The 12,496-nt window shown below is 40.8% G+C and overlaps 1 pseudogene; it reads right to left on the bottom strand.

Annotated features, from left to right (window-relative positions):
- Nucleotides 1-901: 901 nt before the first annotated feature.
- LOC122643708 lies at nucleotides 902-1,558 on the bottom strand (annotated as a pseudogene).
- Between the last annotated feature and the right edge of the window lie 10,938 nt (nucleotides 1,559-12,496).

Below are 12,496 nucleotides of genomic sequence, written 5' to 3'. Positions count from 1 at the left end.
TCTTCAGAGGAAAGTGAGGCCAGGGGTTCGGATGAGTGCAAAAGAGATAATGGAAAGCCTCATGTTAACCCGACGGGCAACTTCAGATTTGTCGTCCGTGAAGGAAAGAAGTCTCGTGACCGACACAGGCATGGTGAGGGTAAAATTAAGGTTACCCAAGTCGGAGTTGTCGAAGTTGATCGATGAAAGCCAAGATTCGTTGATTTGCCTTTTAACTCTACATAAGGGTAATATAGTCTTTTCAAAATCAAGGGAGAAAGACAAATGTTTTCCATAAATATTAAAAAAGGTAATTTTGTCTTTACACAGGTTTTTTAACACCGTTACATGGTTAGGGCACGGTTGATATAATCTTTATAAAGTAGGGGATGGGTTAAATATTTTTCAAAACTTTGGTATTGGATTGATATTAGGCAAACTTAGAGGGGAGGGGGTAGATATTTTCCCTTATTTAAATACAAATAGATGAGCTCAAGCTAACCTAATTGGTTGTTGAACATGTGCTGCAAATAAATCCATGAAAATGGCCCCATCGTTCACACATGGCTCGTGCTGCACCGCACGATGCGCAATGGACGCCCCCAGTACTGGGGGCGATAAAGATCCTGAAAAACGCATCCTCCTATGTGTGACCTCAGATTGTTTTTAGGGTAATTTACACATACCATTCTTGAGGTTTGACGAAAGGATAATTTTACCCTCCAGTTTTGGAAAATTCTGCGTACCCCCTGAGGTTTGCAAACGGTAACAAATAAGCCCATTTCGTCAGTTCATGACTAACTGTGTTAAAATTTAGATTTGAACAGACGGAATTACTTATAAGAAGAAACCAAAAAAAAAAAAACCTGCAACTCATCTTCCCCAATCAATTTTGGGGAAGATGAGTTGCAGAAATGTGAGCCTAAGCCTTGCCTTTTGTCATCATCGTCTTGAATTCTTCAAAATTAACGTTTCCATCGCCGTCGGCATCGACAGAGGTGATCATCTTGGAGCAGTCTTGGATGGTATACTTCTCCCCCAAGCTCTTCAACACCATATGAAGTTCATTTACCGATATCAACCAGTTCTGATCCTTATTGTACATATCAAATGCATCTTTCACCTCTTTCATCCCATTACCAGTGTCTGCATCACCGATGGAACTTCCACGGTGGAAATTGGAAAATTCTTTGAGATCGATGTAGCCATCTCCATCGGTGTCGATCTCTGTCATCATGCGATGAATCTCCTCCAAAGAACTGTCAGAGCCAAAGGCATTGAGAACGTTGCCAAGCTCTGTGGACGAGATTTTTCCGTCAACATTTGCATCAAATCAATTGAATACCCTTTCAAGCTCTTCCATATCTTCCAGATAAACTAAAGATTTGAGACTAGGCTTTCAGAAGTCATAGAGAATTAGTTTCTAATGCCTTTTATTCGTATTCTGATGTGGTTTCGAAGGTGTGTGCGCGTGTGCGTGCGAGAGAGAGAGAGAGAGAGAGAGAGAGAGAAGACTCTATCTGAAATACGGACAGGCCCTGATGGTGGTTGTTGTGTTGCCCATGGCAGTATGGTGCATGTCTATAAATTGATGAGATTGATCAGCTTGCAGTGGTGTTTAGGGCTGGTAAGGTGTAAATTGATTTCCCATACTTGCAACTCATCTTCCCCAATCGATTTTGGGAAAGATGAATTGCAGGTTTTTTTTTCTGTTTCTTCTTATAAGGGTGATTCCGTCAATTCAAATCTAAATTTTAACACAGTTAGTCATGAACTGACGGAATGGGCTTATTTGTTACCGTTTGCAAACCTCAGGAAGGTACACAGAATTTTCCAAAACTAGGAGGTAAAATTATCCTTTCGTCAAACCCCAGGGATGATATATGTAAATTACCCTAAAAAATAACGAAACCAGAAGGAAGAGGAGTCTGGCTCAGCTCCTGGTACGAGGAGTGACATTTCACTCCTTGTGCGGTAATTGGATGCCATGTGTATTTTATAATATTGGCAATTTTTACTCACGGTTTATGATTATTATTTTTTAAAGATAAATGGGACCCACATCTTTCTTTTCCATCTTCTTCGTAGAAGGCGACAGAAGTCCCAGCACACAACCCCCCCACCCACCCACCCCTATTGTTCCTTTGAGGAACGCATCTGCATTCCGCCCCAAAATCCCACCCTTTCCTCCTGTTCCGCCCTCTAACCCGACACCCTCCCTTCCATACCAGCTGCCTCGCCAATCCTTTATTCCCTGAAGTCTGATATTTCTTCTCAAGCTCATCTCTCTTGTGTATGCTGTAAAATTTACCTTTCTTCAATTATTCTTCTTTCTTTTTCTCTCTCTCTTTTCTTTTATTTTTTAAATCTCTCCTCTTCGTTTTCTCTTGCCCTTTTTTATTTGTTTATTGTTTATTCTTTTTCAACATTCCAGCCCCTTTTTTCTTCTTCTCCGTCGTGGTTCCGCAGAGACCCTATTACCAACAAACAAAAAGGGTTTTGCAAGGACCCCTGAACTGGAGGTGTCATGACCAGCCGAGGGCGACGAGTGGTGACAGAAGGGAGGATGGATTGAGGGACTGAGGGAGAGGGGGTGGGCGTTGGGATGGGGAAGAAAGAGGAAGGTCGCGTGGGAAAGAGCAGAGGATAGGGCCGGAGTTGAAGATGATAGTATGGGGGCGGGTTTGCAAAAGAGAGGTTGAGGCGGGGTGGGGGAAAGGGGTGTGAGGGGGATATTGAGAGGGGAAGGAGTAGAAGAAGAACCCAAGATTGAAATCTGCCGCAGTTCTGCAAGGAACCATGAATCGGAGTCGCCACCACCAGCCGAGGGGAACGGGTAATTGAATCTGTTTCTCAAAACTAAGAACAAGAAAAACAAAGTAGATCTGTTTATTATTTTTTATTTTTCCAGCTCCATCATTGGGCGTTTCATCAATTCCAAGTGATCGGACTTTATGGGTTCTGGTGTATATTAGAGGGTCGAGCAGCTTTCGGTCTATTTGTTCTATGAGAAACACACTGAAAGAGCAAAGGAACCGCATGGCCTGAGAAATGAAAGGTTGAAGGGAAAACAAAAAAGTTTTTTCATAAACACAGAAGACCCATTGAAATTAACAGAAAATCAATACAACTACGTGATTGTGGAAAACAAGTTAAAAGATGAAACTTCGCAGCTGGAAAACGGCAATAGTGCTCCTTGGTGGTGGCGTGGGAGGATTCGAACAGAGGTGGTGTGATCTTGCAAAGTGGGACGACGTCATAGAGAATGGGTGGGCGGTGGTACTCTGCGAATCACGGGATGAATAGATGTCGTAGATGATGAATCAATTTTTTTTTCTATTTCTGTCGCTTTATTTAGTGTTGTCTATAATTTAAATAAAAAGGAGTCAACACCCACTTAATCGCCTTAAGGATTTCAGCATAACCCTAACTTCTAGATGAAATATGCTATTATTTCATCTCTAATGTTCCACTGAGCTCCACTGAGCTCTCACAAATGTTCACAACAGGTATTTGTGCACAAGCTTCTTACAAACTCAATGGAATAATGATTTTGTAATATATTTTATTACTGTTTCCCCTTACTATTATGCTATTATTTCATCTCTAATGTCTCACAAAACATACGGAATACATTATAATACACGCAATCAATAAAAGAGAACTTGTATGTTATTCTAAAGATACCAATTAAGTATTATATAGTTTCATCTCTTATTAGGGGGTATTTTTCCTCTACAGTTTGTTTAGGAAGCCTTTCCTACATGGACCTATAGATCTACCAGGTGGCATGTTACTTGGATATCAAAATTTGTGGTCATATCGTCAATATCATCCTCAATTCAAGTGGTAAGTTTTGGCCAAAGGATTTACATCATGTGTCGATCTATAAACCCCACTTCCAAAAAAAATAAAGAAAATATATTTTGGTTAAGATTTACATGGTTAGGGAAAAGACTCAATACAGGATCTTTATCTCCTCCCATTCCCAGTTCTTTGCCCAGCTCAATTCCCCAGTGCCCCTAACAAGGGGGATGCAATGATCACCCTACCCCTGCACGAACACTCTGTTTGAGTGGAGTCCACTCCCCCCTTACTAGAGGCACAGGGGAACTAGGCCAGGCCTGGCAGGGAACTAGAGGAGATAATTTTTCCTCAATACATGGGTTCTCAATAGGGATGTAAACAAATCGGATTCGGCTCAGATAATGCTATATCCGCATTTGCATCCGATTAGCTTTCGAACGGATTCGAATAGTGCTAAATGGATATGGACACAGATACGGATCGAATATTTTATCCGTTTACATGTAAATATAACTTTTCAGATAACTTAACTTTTCAGATAACTATAGCCTATCTGTATCCACATTCGTTTAGCTTTCAGACGGATTCGGATAGTGCTAAATGAATACGAACACAGATACGAAACGGATTTCGGCTATTCATTTACACCCCTAGTTCTCAACGACTAACAACAGTGATTATGATATAATAAAAGTAGGTCGCACACATGGCATACCATACAAACATGCTCCATTTCTTTATGATGATCCGGCAGGGTAACGTACCTATGAGAACAAGACCCAATCCGATTAGTCGAACATTAAGCATTATTTGAAAGATTCAAAACACACTAATGTTAACATGCGCTATGAGTGAAATACAGTCATAAACAAAACTGAACATTAACAGGTTACGTTCTGCGCCATTCTGTACGAAACGATACTCATATGAAAAAGATCCTGTGCAGCACTACAGCCCCTAAGACCTACTTGGCCTGCCATTCCTTTGGGAAGGACGCTCTGATCCGAAACGGATTTCACTTTCCGTGCTTCGTTTTCTATGTGAGAATTTATTATCAGAGAGCAAATGGATAACTAGAGGTGAATAAAAGAAATCAGAAAAACTGGAGAAAGAAAGAAGAAAGGAATCCGAAAGCTATGGACGCACCAGTACATCGTCTGGAAAAAGGGCAATTACTATCACTACTCTAAACTTAGCCTATATTTATTAAAACTATCCTATCTTAAATTTCTTTTCTAAAATTATCCAACTTTTAAACTTACATCTCCTTCTACCCTCATGTTTTAAATACCCAGATTATCCTTTTTTTTCACCTGGTAATCTGCTAATCTATTTAACTTACCATTCTTTTTCTAATTTTTATTATTTTTTATCATTAAAATAATAAAAAATGAAAACACCCACCCACCCGCTTTCTTCTCTCTCCTGTTTTTTATCCCATTCATTTTTTTTTTCTTCAATTTTTTTATTTAAATAATTTTTTAAAGAGAGTCGATTTGTTCCATGGTTTTTGTGCACAGTATCGAAACGGGTATCGGTAACCTACAAAATGATACGATATCGGCCTAGATCGGCTCTGTCGGATAAAATTACCCTGAATCTCCTTAAAAAATGAGTTTTCTGACCATTTTACCTCTTGTTCGTACTGTGCTATTGATAAGGTATTGACAAGATATCGATGACTAGCAAAATCGGTATATATCACCCGATACGGGCGACCATGATTTGTTCGAAGAAGAACAATGAGGCTGAAATGTTGAATAAAAAATAAATTAAATAGAAGAAGAAAAAAAAACAGAGTAAAAAATGGGAGAGAGAAGAAGCAGGTGGGTACTTTCAATTTTTACTATTTTAATGACAAAAATAGTAAAATAAATAGAAGAAGAATGGTAGGTTAAATAGATTAGCAGGTTACTATGTGAGAAGGAAAGATAATCTAAACATTTAAAAGCATGAGGGTAGAAGGAGATGTAAAAGTTTAAAAGGATGGTAGTTTTAAAAAAGAAGATAGGATAGTTTTAATAAATATAAACTAAGTGTACGTAAGAAATTGATAGTAATTGCCCCTATGGAAAATGAACACGAATACAATAAGACTGATCAAAGAAATTTAAATGCCCGAACAGAAAATTAAGCACTTACACGATCACCACTCCACCTAAAAGCACGCAGAAACATGGAGACCCCATGAATAAAATTGAACACACAAATTGGAGCTAACGCTGTCTAATGCCTACCCATGAGTATTCCAAAGAGTCTAAAAGGCATCGCCCGATTCAATATTTCTTCCCTGCAAATTGATGAACTGAAGCACAGAGGAAGAAGAAATCAAAATTAACTATACACAATTAAAGCCATGATGGTGGAAATCGAAAATTAATAAGACGAGGCGAATAGGAAAACCGAACCAGAGGAGCTTCCTCCTGTTGATCTTGGCATGTAACGTTGCAGTCATCCTCAGTTACAGAAATAGTAAAATTCAGAAGAAATCGGATCGTAGTTACTACAATTTTAGTATCCAAAGAATAACAAAAGGGAAATATAAAATCAACAGAAATGACTAACCACATCTGCCCTGCCCCAATGGAGCTTTTTTTGGGAGAAGCTTGTGAGAATAGAACATTTTTTCGTCAGTTTTTGACTCCAGACAAGAACACTGAAACTAAGAGTCGAGCAAATTAAGAACGAAGAAACAGAGAGACCGAGAGAAGAGATCTCTGTTTGAAACACACCGACTGAGGTAACGAAAGTTCGGACTCTACTCCTAAAACTGAAAGATATGAAAAGTGAGGAGATTGAGAAGTGAGGAAACAGTAATAAAAAGTGAGAGTGAGAGACGAGATTGAGAAGTGAGGAAGCAGTAAAGCACAACCAACGTGCGTGGTGTATCAGACGAGAGGGATCCACATCCTCTACTTCCATTGACTGTACTTCCATCCTGATTCCACGATTTCTCTGCGTGCCACGTGGCTTGACAGCCATCCAACGTCTAGAAGTGAAACCATTCAAAAAAATTCTAAATGCTTTCAAAACCAGATGAAACCTTTGAACCAAACCTTTAACCCCTAAACAATCCAACCCGACTGGTTCAAAGATGAGACAGGAGAAGAAGAAGGGTCTACTGGGTGAATCTCGCAACCTCCAAGGGATGAACCGATGAACCTTAACTAGGTCGTCATATCGTCTCCGACGGAAGAGAGGACTTGAAACTTCCGGCGAACAAAATCAGAGAGGAGCTTGGGAGATTACATTTTTTTCCCCTTCTTTTAAAACAACGAAGCTGGCGACTATGATGGGGTTCAGGGAAGCAACGAGTCTGAGCCGAGGTCTAAGAGAAGCCCTCATCGTTTGCCAAGACCTTGACAACAATGGTGGAGGTTGAAGAACACCATACGCAATCTTCAAATTGTTAATAAAAGAGAGATGAAGAGAACCCAGATAATCTGGATGAGGATGGAGAAAAAAACAGAGAACGAGAGGAAAATTCAACACATCAAAAAGGTAAAAAGCAGAAAAAGGAAATAGCTTAGATGGTAACTTAAGGAAACAGTAAAATGAGAAGAAAGAAAGAAAACCCAAATAAGAAAATTTGAGACGAATGGAAATGCAAGCAGAGAAGCACAGAAACAGATCCAAATGAGGCGAAATCGTGAAAATCTCTCAAGACCCCAACTACCCTGTTATGGCTGATGAACTAAACCTAGAATTCAAGAAACAAGAAAAAACTTGATGGTGATTTTATTTACAATGTTCTGTATTTTTTTTTAGTCATCTGCTTTGATTTTTGATTTTGTTATTTCTTTTATCCATTTTACCTTATATGAACAGGTCTCAGGCGGTTTGCGAGATTCACCCGGTAGACCCTTCTTCTTCTCCTGCTGCTGTTGCTGCTCGTTTTTGCATTTTTAATTCCTTTTACAATCCAACAACCCAAGTGCGAATTCGCGTTTCGTTCGGTAAGAAATAAAGACTCCAGAGCTCTAATGGACTGAAGCCTGAGAGTGGTTCAGGAATTAAATTCTTTCCAATGAGCCAGCAAGGTTATGCTGAGTTTTCCTTCTGTTTATTATCGTCGGCCGAAGATTGAGCCATTTTCCGTCCCAGTTTGGTAGCCAGATGATGGAGCGATGGAGAGGTTCTGCAACATCTTCTTTGATTGAGGGCTTTTCGTTCTAAATGACATGGGGATGAGTGAAATGGAGGTGGGTTTAGTTTGATTGAAAATGGTTCGATTAGTGAGTTTGGTTTAGGAGTTTAAACCGTTTTAAAGAGGTCTTTTCAGAATTTAAAAAAATTTGAGTAAATTACTCCCCCCTCCCCTCGATTATGCTCTAATGACAAACCCCTCCCCTGGGTATTGAGTAATGACTCTCCCCTCCCCTGTATTAACAAGATTCTATCAACCGTACCCATTCCGTTAAAAATGACTGTTAAGTGATGACATCACCCTAAAAATATTCATTTAAACCCTAAAATACCCTTATGTTTGTGATATTCCAATTATACCCCTAACCATATCAAAACCCTAAAAACCTCATTTCTCCAGTTTGACTAACAGTCACCATCACCACCGCCACCACCACTTCCGTAGCCACGGTCACCACCACCATTTCCTTAGCCACGGTCACTACCATGGCTGTATCCACCACCGCCGCCCTCACGACGTCCATAACCACTGCCGCCTTCACCTCTATAGCCTCCGCCACCACCGCTACAATAACCACCTCCACCACCACCACCACCGCCAGACACCCGTCCGGGCTTGATTGACGGTAATATTCCTACCATCAAGGTCCTATCCGTTCATCCCTTCAATAGTATCCCTCATCGATTGCTCATCGCGGAAAGTAACGGTTAAACCCTCTCGATCTCCCGGCCTCACGATTGCCGATGATCGTTTCCTGGTGATCAATGAGAGAACAGAGAGATTGGTAGTACAGAAAATTCAGACCTAGCTGAAATTTTGGAGATTGAAGCGAGATCTTGAAGAAAGAATAGCGACAGATAGATGTGGAATGTGATTCTGGAGCAAGGATGAGGCCTTTGAGCAGCTTTAGGAATTGGTCTAATTTTGGTGTTCGGTTGTCTGCTCTTAGCTCTTGTTGCAAAGCTCTACTATTTGTTATGGTGGAAAAAGAGGGTCACCAACAGAGAGATTGAAGATGATTACAACATCCTACAAGAGAGCTATTTTATACGTTTTGTGGAAAAAATCAAACCACCGTTGTCGAGTTCCACAACACCGTTGTCGAGTTCCACAACCTTGAACCCTCAGGAACTCTGCACCTCTGTGAGAATTACAAGAGCCCATGGTCATAAAACAGAGAATTAACTTATCCTTCATTTTGAGTCACATAAGGATTTGTTACTGAAACCCTTTGAAGATGATGCCATGGATTTGGAACTCTTGATGCGGCAGAATCTCTGTGGACCTCCACGATTCCTCTTCACCATTAAAGAAGATTTGAAGGAAGATTTGGAGTCCGATGATGGGAAATTCAGAAGTGGAAAAAGCCGAAAAGGGTCAAGAAGTAGGAGCTTGAGTGATATTGTTACACCCGCACCCCGGATCATAATTAATTATTATTTCTTCCCCGTGATGTGTGGTTATCACTGCCACGTATGCTGGTGAGCTGTTCTCACTGGTGGTCAAACCCAGCTACAAAATTATTGACCACAGTGCGGGTTTACCTGTGGAGGAAACTATTCGGGGTCACGGGGGACAAACCATGACAAGGAAATAGTAAGTTCTAGCCCTTAAGGTTATTTATTTACCCTTTCTCTTGATGCCCTCGAAGTACGGGTCAAGATTTGGACAGCCCGGGCTATTTTAGTTGAGTTGGGAATATTCCATTTGTGGGTCCCACTTATTTAAGGGAGCGTGTGATGGGCTTATAATCCCATGGTGGATGGACCCATCCCCAAGTGGGTTCTTTTCTATTTGAAACCTGTGGGCAGGCCCATTTAGTTAAGAGGCCCATTTGACTCTATTTGACCCATCTAACTTAGAGTACCCATTTAACTTGGGTGACCCATTTAACTTAAACTACCCATTTAGCCTAATGACCCATTTATCTTGGATCCATCCATTTAGCTATTTGACCCATTTAACTTAGAGGATCCAAGGTCCATTTTCTTTAAATAAGACAAAGGGGGGGGAGAAGCATTCATTTCATTTCTTCTCCCATCTAACCTAAATCGTGGAGGAGAGAAAGAGGAGAGAAAGGAGAAAGAAGAAAGAAAAAAGAAGGAAGAAGGAAGGAGAGAAGGAGGAAGAAGGGTGGAGAAACTTGGTTGGAGGTTGGAAGAGCACTTCTTGGAGCCTCAACATGGAGCCTTCTATATTGGGGGTAGGTAAGTCATTCAAACCCACATCTCTTCATCTATTTTGATTTTTGAGGTTTGGGAAATGGGAGAAATTCAACCTAGGGTTCTCTTGGAACCCAAGGAATCGATGGAACCTCTAAACCTAGACTATGGTGGAGTTATTTCACTCCATTACAAGCCCTAAGCCTAAGTAATCCCTTTCCATTTAAGAAATTTAAGGTTTCTACCATATTATGTCCTAATTTAGGTTCTCTTTGTTTTCTCTTAAATCCATGGGATTACATGGACCTACTGAGGTCTTAGAACCCTAATGGACCTAGGAGGAAGTTTTTTTGAAGCCTCCCTACCTTTAAACCCCTTGGAAAATGAATCCCTAGGGAGAAACCCTTCAATTTTCGGTTCTGCAGGTATGTGGTTTTACACTGGATTCGATTTACTCAAAACCACATCCGCATCCGACCTTGACTAAAACTATCCTAAGCCCCTGGTTAGCTAGGATTTACATGTGGTTTCAGACCTGCAAGAAACCACCCTGAAATTACCTTCCCGAGAAGGATTCTGTGAAGGTCGGATTTACACTCGGTTTCAGTTTTCTGAAACCACATCTGCATCCGACCTTGACCAAAATTGTCCTGAGCCCCTGTGAAGGTCGGATTTACACTCGGTTTCAGTTTTCTGAAACCACATCTGCATCCGACCTTGACTAAAACTGTCCCGAACCCCCGGTTTCCTAGGATTTACATGTGGTTGCAGAATTTGGGCATGAAACCACTCCTGCAACCACTTTGTTTCTGGAACCTCATACTTAAGTGTTTATGGGAGACCTTCTGGGGATCCTTTCCTTTCGCTCGTTTAACCTTATTCCACTCTTTGTATAGGTTAATATATTCACTTTTGTGGCTTATTGCTTGATCGAGGCGACAACTGATAATCTTGGTGCTTGGCGTATACGTTGTGAGTGGGTTTGGTTGTTTGGGCTTGTTATTATTATTGCATTATATATTATGTAATCATTATAATTAATAAGCATGTTTGTGCATATTGCATACTCTTATATACAATTGTTATAATGTTGATTGGTAATGTGATACCTTGATGGGTCTCGTGCGTGGGTACGGCTAACCCCAACACTATATACATTTATGAAGAAATTTTGTTGAATGTCATGTTGAATCGATGCGCCGTGCGTCTTGTAACCGGCACTAAACCGATGAAAAGTTGATGCGCCCGGATTACCTCTCGGGACGATAGGACCTGCATGTAGTATATTGTGGCTAGGATTTCACACCCTTATGCTACGACCCTTACCAACAGGGGTTTAGGTGTTGGGTAATCGCACACCGGATTCTCGTGGAGGTGGGAGAGGCCATCATGGTAGTATTGGTTATCGTGGGTCCGCCACCGAGTGGTCTTGGAGGCTTCGATCGGCGTAGGTCCCACGTGACAATTGAGGTTTCATTGTGGCGATAAGTTAAGTGACCCACAGTGTCTCCCGAGTTGTCACAGTAGCATATGCCATTGACTTAGTTGTTTGTTAGGTGGAAAAATGGACTTAACATGTGCATGCATCATTGGACTATGTGAATTGCGTGTTTGTGCATCCCCATCCCCTCACTGGCTCAGTGGAGCTAACCCCCTCGTGTACACAATTTTTAGATCATGATGCAGGTACGGAGGAGCCGGAAGCTGTGTTAGAGGAACATGGCAACGGGTGTCCTTGTGACGATTGTGCCTACGGGCCGTGAGAATTCTAGGGACTTGTTCCCCCTTTTGTTTATTTTAGGGCGTAGGCCCATGTATAAACATTTACTGTTATATCCTTGTTGATCATTATTAGATGGTAATGAAAAATGGATTAACTACAGTATTTATCATCTAGACTTTGATCATTTTGTAACTATTGATTTTATACGCTTCCGCAAAACTATTGATCATTTGGAATGTAATATTTTCCTTTCCGCACTCTGATATTATATTGTTTTAATATTAGTTATGACTGTGCGTTGGGACACTGTGTCAGTGATCCTGGCAGCTTAGTAGGATGACAAGCGTCGTCCTAGTCACCCCTTATAATGTATTTTATCCCTTGTGCGGGATGGGGCGTGACGAGTGGTATCGAGCCATGATGCTCGCACCGACCACGCCTCGCGGACTCTTGATTTACTCTCCACAATTAGGTTCTAAACTAAAAATCTTCAAGAACATAAATGATGGTGTGCAGACATAGGAGAAGACTGATTGTGGTGAAACAAGAACTTAGAAGATAATAGGTAACATGGAACTTAGGACTTGAACCATAGGCTGTAAAGCTACAACTATATAATTGCTTGGTTGAGCCTTAAGTAGGTCATAAATGGGTAACTATATGTTATAATTCATAAAC

This window comes from Telopea speciosissima, chromosome 10 (genome assembly GCF_018873765.1).
Source record: "Telopea speciosissima isolate NSW1024214 ecotype Mountain lineage chromosome 10, Tspe_v1, whole genome shotgun sequence".
Lineage (NCBI taxonomy): Eukaryota > Viridiplantae > Streptophyta > Magnoliopsida > Proteales > Proteaceae > Telopea > Telopea speciosissima.
This window is presented reverse-complemented; position numbering and strand designations above follow the sequence as displayed.